Source organism: Eschscholzia californica, unplaced genomic scaffold (genome assembly GCF_041429995.1).
Source record: "Eschscholzia californica isolate CP2 unplaced genomic scaffold, dmEscCali1.0.p SCAF_4, whole genome shotgun sequence".
Taxonomy (NCBI): domain Eukaryota; kingdom Viridiplantae; phylum Streptophyta; class Magnoliopsida; order Ranunculales; family Papaveraceae; genus Eschscholzia; species Eschscholzia californica.
Genome location: NW_028238461.1, coordinates 26,637,278 through 26,644,595, shown reverse-complemented (window position 1 = coordinate 26,644,595; position 7,318 = coordinate 26,637,278). Strand labels below are relative to the sequence as shown.

General features: G+C 38.7%; 1 long non-coding RNA gene across 1 annotated transcript; it reads left to right on the top strand.

Annotated features, from left to right (window-relative positions):
* The first annotated feature begins 5,049 nt into the window (after positions 1 to 5,049).
* On the top strand, positions 5,050 to 6,170 carry LOC147543918 (uncharacterized). The gene is made up of 2 exons (XR_015224098.1): positions 5,050 to 5,111; positions 5,945 to 6,170. It is a non-coding gene; the product is annotated as an uncharacterized LOC147543918 (long non-coding RNA).
* Positions 6,171 to 7,318: the final 1,148 nt, after the last annotated feature.

Here is a 7,318-nt window from a genome sequence, read left to right as displayed (position 1 = left end):
ATTCATAATCAAAACATCAAATCATAATAAACATAATCACGAATTCATCACATTTCATCTCATATAATCGATACACTAAAGTTAGCTAAACATGGTGATTGAATAAGAAATGGAAAGAAAATGATGAGAGAATCCCCCTTTTTCGATGTGGTTCGAGGCTAAGATCGTCGGAAAATATGAGTTTTTAGTTGCAGCCGATCTCCCCTTAGCAATTTTCTGAGTTCCCCATAGCGACCACCATCATCTTCTCCATTTAGAACACAACCTCCATTAAAGTTAACCCTAGCTTTCTCTCTCTAGAAATTCTAACCCAAAATCAAATCAAATTACATGGAAAGATAGATCAAGACATGGGGAGTAAAAGCCCTATGGTTTTAGACCAAGAAAGTTGCCGGAACACCATGAAAAATCCGGTCAAAGAAACACAAATTCCGGCCAACCATGAAATCCGGCCAAATAAACTTAGATCCGGGCCAAAGCACCATGTCCCTAGCCGTCCCGTGCACTACCCGAGCTGCTCCATTGACTTTGTCGGCCAAGCTTTGGCCGGCCTTAGTGATGGCCGGCCAAAGCTTGGCCGACCCCTCCTTCTTCTCTCTTTTTCCCTCTCTAGCTCAACTACTAAACCAAACCCTAAGAACCCTAAAAAGTTGATGATTTGGTGAAGAAACCCTAGCCACCTTCTCTCTCCTCCTCCCAACTTGTGTATTTTCTTAATGGAGAAGATGATGAATAGTTTACACTACTAAAAACCCTAGGTTTCTCTTGACTTAGTCAATTCATTTAGACTTTGTTGACTTGGGCCCAAGTGAGTGCTCCTAGAATCTCTACACCTTCCTTCATCTTTGAGTATTCTTGACTTTGGGCTTGGGTTTGGGCTTTGCTTCTCACATAGGAATCAAGGGGGGTGCCTTCATAAAATCTTTGTTTTAAGACCGAACCTCGACTTCTTTCTTTCACAACTTCCCCGTCCGAACTCGGAATTGACTTCCGTTTTCACCGTTGGACTCGTCTTTGACTCCTCTTCTCATATGATTTGCTTGAAGTCCTTTTCTCTCATTTTGGGCACATGAAATGATAGCGATAATTCGCTCCCTTTATTCCGAATTCCATGTTTAGCTCCAAATATGGTACCTAAACAAGAAAAACACATAAAATATTATTCATAACACTCGAAAATGACTAGTTAGTCTAAGTTAGGCGCCTCAAATGTGACATTTTCGTGTCACATCATCTGGTAGGCGGGAGGTCTTTGGTTATCCAAGGACTGAGGTAGGGGTTCGGAATCCTTTATCCAGCATGGTTTTATAGATAATGAATATGCTAGATTTTATAGTTATATATGCGCCATTATAACTAGAGTTTAGGTAACATGAAACTCGATTTATGTGATGAACTGAAATATGCTTGAAATGTTTTGATACGATATACGAAATGTTTTCGAAATGATTTTACGATGATTGTGAACTAGTGGGGATATTCTTGTATGTACCCGACTGCGGATTTTGTCAACCTACGGGCATGTAGCCATTGAGGGTAGAATGACATGTGGACACGGGTGTGACCCGTGTGAGACCGGTGAGGTGGGCGACACTAGTCATGAGACCTGTGGGAGTAGAGTGCTTCACTTGCTGGCCATTGGTGCTCGTGCCTCCAGTTCGAGGCTCAGGGACGTACACCTGACCGCTCGTCTGGGAGGTGACATTGATTGGGAATCCCTCTGCTTTGTGGCGATATGACTCTTGGTTGTTCCACTTCCGTGTTTGATAAGATAATGAATTGAATGAGAATATTGATTTTGATATACGGATGAAAATGATTTGAATTGAATATGAGAATGTGATTTTGATATACGAATGAAACTGATTTTGAAAGATCGCATTAGATGCATGACAGAGTACCGAAGAGAATGAGGTTCAGGTACTTCCATGGAAATTGGGGGACGGCTCTTTTATTCGAACTCGGTGATCAAAAACTTATTTAGATACTTAAGGTATATATGTATCATGAGGTAAACTCTTCAATGATTGCGGAGTCCCTTCGTGGGAGAGGGGCTTACCGGCTAGGGGTAAGTCTCTTTCTCGAGGAGACGTAGTGCATTAGCTAGTGCTTGGTACTATTTAATGCACTCTAGGCTCTCTTGAGGAACTCTCCTCTTATTGGGAGCGCACCATGGGTGGGCAGCTAATCACTGCTATTGCTTGCTAGATTAAGGAAAATGGTTTTGTATATAGTATATATGGTAACTGGTTTGATAACTCGTTTTGTCATGATGTTTACAACTTATTCAATGAACTTTTGAAAACGTGATGGGTTTTGGATTGGTCTTCTACCAAAATAACTCGTGTTGGTGAGTATTCTGACTCCCTACCAGTTGTTAGTGTGCAGGTGCTTTGTCGTAGCCTCGAGGCAGAGTTGTATTCCAGCCGGTGATCTTTTCTAACGAGGCTAGAGGTGTTGCGTCATTTTCTTTGGTTTTTGTTTATTGGCTTTGCATTATTTTAAAGTTATGTAGTTATTGCAGAACTGAACTCGAATATGTATATATATAACACTTAGAGTTGTTTATAAGTTGTATCGATGTGTAAGAGGCTTTTATATTTTGTTATGTGGTTCGGGTTTCGACCCGAAACTGAGTTGAGTTTGTTTAGCTTCCGCTTTAGTTTATTTTTCTTGGATATGCGAGTGTATGGTTTGCATGACAGGTTTTACAGGTACGACCTGTTCGATTTACAGAGGAGACTCTGCCGGATTTTTGTGTCGTCTGTGAATTGCCGGGGGGTGGTCGTGTCTATTTTGGGACACGGGGCGTCACAGTTGGTATTAGAGCAGTTAGGTCTGGTGACCTATATCAGAGCAGTTAGTTCTGGTTGCCGATAAGTCATGTATAGTGTAAAGCATTGACTGGTCTAGACTTTAGGGAAAGATAAAATTGGCCAAGATTAGGTGTCTAAAAGCTTCAACTTTAAAAACTATCAAGATTAAAATATGTTATATATGTATTTGATTTGTTTTGTTTTTCTAGTGATTTTCGTTTCTTGATTCGTTTTACTCGCGAATGAAAGACTCGGTGGATGGTTTAAGATGGTTGTATATCTCCTTCATTGTTGTACAAGGTGGTATTAGAGGATAACCAATAGTCAAGAGGTTTTGGTGGTAAATTTTGGGTAGGTCGACATATTGAATATGTTGAGTTATCACAGACAGAAGAATATAGGTGGAGGTTAAGTGTGGTTGGTATTTTCCAGTACACAAGTTTACAACGATCGACAACAACGACATGTTAAGGAACTTTACAAGATACATATATATATATATATCGGCTCATGTGGGAAGGATAATATATGTGGTCAACTTGTTCGATATGTATGGACTAGTGGTAAAACTTGTGAGCCTAAGTCACTCGATCAAGTGATTCTCATATGAAGACATTGCCAGGAGTAGCTAACTTAGGCGAACCGCTAATATGGGAAATGCCATCAAGTTATGAAGAAGCTACATATTGAACCACTTAAGAACTATGGCGACCACAATGACCATAACCTTAGGAAGGAACCATAAGATGAGGATTGGTAGAGAGGTTCAGAGATTCAAATGGATGAAGAATGTAAGGCTGGTGAAATATACGATGTTATCTCAAGTCTTAAGCCGGTAAAGGAGAATCAAGTATACTGACTAAATAAGCTTATAAGCATAAGAGCATGAGGAGCGGGCTCTTAGAGAACCTATTGATGGTTTCAGAAGTTCGTCAGTACAGTACGAAACGATAATGAACAGTTGTGGTATGATCTGGTTAAGAAGTTGTTAAAGGAAAACGATTCGATTCGAGTGATACATTGAGATAAAGTGAGTCGATCCATATTTCGAGGACGAAATTTCTTTAAGGGGGGAGGATTGTAACATCCCATGTTTTCGGCAAAAAAAAAATTGGATTGGACGAGGAACTATATAGTTCCTTCATGGTTGGTTGTGGGAGGAAGAGGAAAAGAACAATAAATGGGTTGCGTATTGTTTTGTTTTCGGTAATTTTCTTCGTTGTCGGATTGATAGGAGCCATATATTTTATTCATGGTTAGTTGTGGGATCAAAACTAAGAGGGAGAAAAAGTTAAATTGGGGGTCAAATGGTAATCAGTGCAAGTGGATTTAGTTAGATATAAATATAAAGGGACTTGTGTTGGAGGTCTATATAAATGAAGGACCTAAAATGGATTAATTTTGCATGGCCACTTTGATGAACGACATGTGGCAGCCCATACATTTTAAATTGTTTAAAGCCAACCCATCTTTAACCCACTTCTCATTCATATCAACACCAACCGAATTAATGGAGGATATGTGGCGGAAATTTTAGGGTTTTAATGTTCGATTTTCTCGGCTTAATTTCTTCGCGCTCAGTTGTACAAATTTAATGAAACTTGTTCTACATATTTAGCGGTTCAGATATTTCTATTTCGTCCGAATTTAGTGGATTTATGATAGCTATTTCGTACACGGTATAATTGTACTAATTTCTTTTGGGATCGAACTTTGGAGCTATTTAGATAGTCATTATTCAATATTTTCTAATAATTTGTGTTCAGGATCATGTTTAGGATATTATAGGCTATTTCGTGGTATCCATATATAGCAGATGCTGCCGAATTATTTTACGGCTCGAATTTCATATTTTGACTAATTTTTGGAATAAATTGAAATAGAGATGGTTACCCGAACTTTATCATATTTCATATAAATGGACAGTTTCAGCTATAGATTTATAGTATGGAATTCAGTATATGATTTGTCAACTTATGAAGACTCTAAAATGAAAAATAGAGTTTATCGGAAAACGGTTGGTCGGTTTGTATGCATTTCAAGTATCCGAATGGACATGGCTATGAAGTTAGAGATAAATTCGATTATTCGAAGTCTTCCAGCGTTACAGATTGTTTTTATATTTTAAGTTTTTATCGTTTTCTCTTAATTATTGTCTTTATTGTACGAAGGTTCTTATTATAAGAACCTAACATTTCTATTCGTTTTTGTTATTCTTCCTTATCCCAGAGTATGCAAATCAGGAGGAATAGGTCGTCTGGTAGGCGGGAGGTCTTTGGTTATGCAAGGACTGAGGTAGGGGTTCTGAATCTTTTATCCAGCATGGTTTTATAGATAATGAATATGCTAGATTCTATAGTTGTATATGCGCCATTATAACTAGAGTTTAGGTAGCATGAAACTCAATTTATATGATGAACTGAAATATGCATGAAATGTTTTGTTGCGATATGAGAAATGTTTTCGAACTGATTTTACGATGATTGTGAACTACTGGGAATTTTCTTGTATGTACCCGACTGCGGATTTTGTCAACCTACGGGCATGTAGCCATTGAGGGTAGGATGACATGTGGACACGGGTGTAACCCGTGTGAGACTGGTGAGGTGGGCGACACTAGTCATGAGACCTGTGGGAGTAGAGTGCTTCACTTGCTGGCCATTGGTGCTTGTGCCTCCAGTTCGAGGCTCAGGGACGTACACCTGACCGCTCGTCTGGGAGGTGGCATTGATTAGGAATCCCTCTGCTTTGAGGCGATATGACTCTTGCTTGTTCCACTTCCGTGTTTGATAAGATAATGAATCGAATGAGAATATTGGTTTTGATATACGAATGAAACTGATTTGAATCGAATATGAGAATGTGGTTTTGATATACGAATGAAACTGATTTTGAAAGATCGCATTAAGTGCATGACAGGGTACCGAAGAGAATGAGTTTCAGGTCCTTCCATGGTAATTGGGGGACGGCTCTCTTATTCGAACTCGGTGATCAAAAACGTATTTAGATACTTAAGGTATATATGTATCATTGCGGAGTCCCTTAGTGGGAGAGGGGCTTACCGGCTAGGGGTAAGTCTCTTTCTACCAGAATAACTCGTGTCAGTGAGTATTCTGACTCCCTACCAGTTGTTAGTGTGCAGGTGCTTTGTCGTAGCCTCGAGGCAGAGTTGTATTCCAGCCGGTGATCTTTTCTGACGAGGCTAGAGGTGTTGCGTCATTTTCTTTGGTTTTCGTTTATTGGCTTTCCATTATTTTAAAGTTATGTAGTTATTGCAGAACTGAACTCGAATATGTATATATATAACACTTAGAGTTGTTTATAAGTTGTATCGATGTGTAAGAGGCTTTTATATTTTGTTATGTGGTTCGGGTTTCGACCAGAAACTGAGTTGAGTTTGTTTAGCTTCCGCTTTAGTTTATTTTTCTTGGATATGCGAATGTATGGTTTGCATGACAGGTTTTACAGGTATGACCAGTTCGATTTGCAGAGGAGACTCAGCCGGATTTTTGTCTCGTCTGTGAATTGCCGGGGCGTGGTAGTGTCTATTTTGGGACACGGGGCGTTACAAGATAGTTCAAGAAGGTTAGTGGGAGTTACCCAGTTTTCTTTGGTCCAGTATGTAGACGACATACTAGAGATTGAGAACAACATTCTGATGTTGAAAACTGTTTAGAACTGACTCAATAAAAGGACCACAGATAAAGGTGAAATGCTTTTGGGCATCAAAGATCTATGGAGATAGATCGAAAAGATGATAAGACTCGTTCAAGAAAATGTCTTGAAAAGTCTAATATGAAAGACTCAAGAAGAGTAATTTTATCCAAGTCTCAAGGAACATAGCTTGGCAAGATTCAGAATTCGAGATATTCTGATGAGCAAGCATGCAAGCATGCATGAGAAAAGATGGTTATGCTGAAAGCATAAGATCGGTAATGTTAGACATGATTAGAGTTCACCTTGACGTCTTAAATACTTGGAGTGTTTATGGTCATTACCAATCAAATCTAGATAGCTGATCTGGATTGCAACTGAGAAATATCATAAAGTACTTGAGAAAGACTTATGATAGACTCTCAGTACAATGCAAGGAAATAAAACAAAATAGTCATATGTTGCAAACTTCCATAATAAGATGACAATCTTGACATGGAAGAACAGAAAGTTGGTAGGGTTCCATGCAAGGTCTGTTGCAAACTTTACAATAAAAGAAAATAGTTAAAGCTTTAGAAATTTTAATTTAGTATTGAAATACTAAATATTATCATCAGGATGATAACCTGCAAAATCCACACAGATTAGATATACTAAACTGTCACCTTAGACTAAGTATGAAGGTCATACTAGGGTCATAGGCATTAAGCTTTCTTGAAAAGCTTAGACTAGTAAACTTGAGGGTGTAAGGAGTTACACGGGAAGGTTCAAATTTTTAAACTCTTATTATCAGAAATAAGTTACTTATTTCGTCCTTAAATCATGGTTTAGTATTTAACCGACAGTCC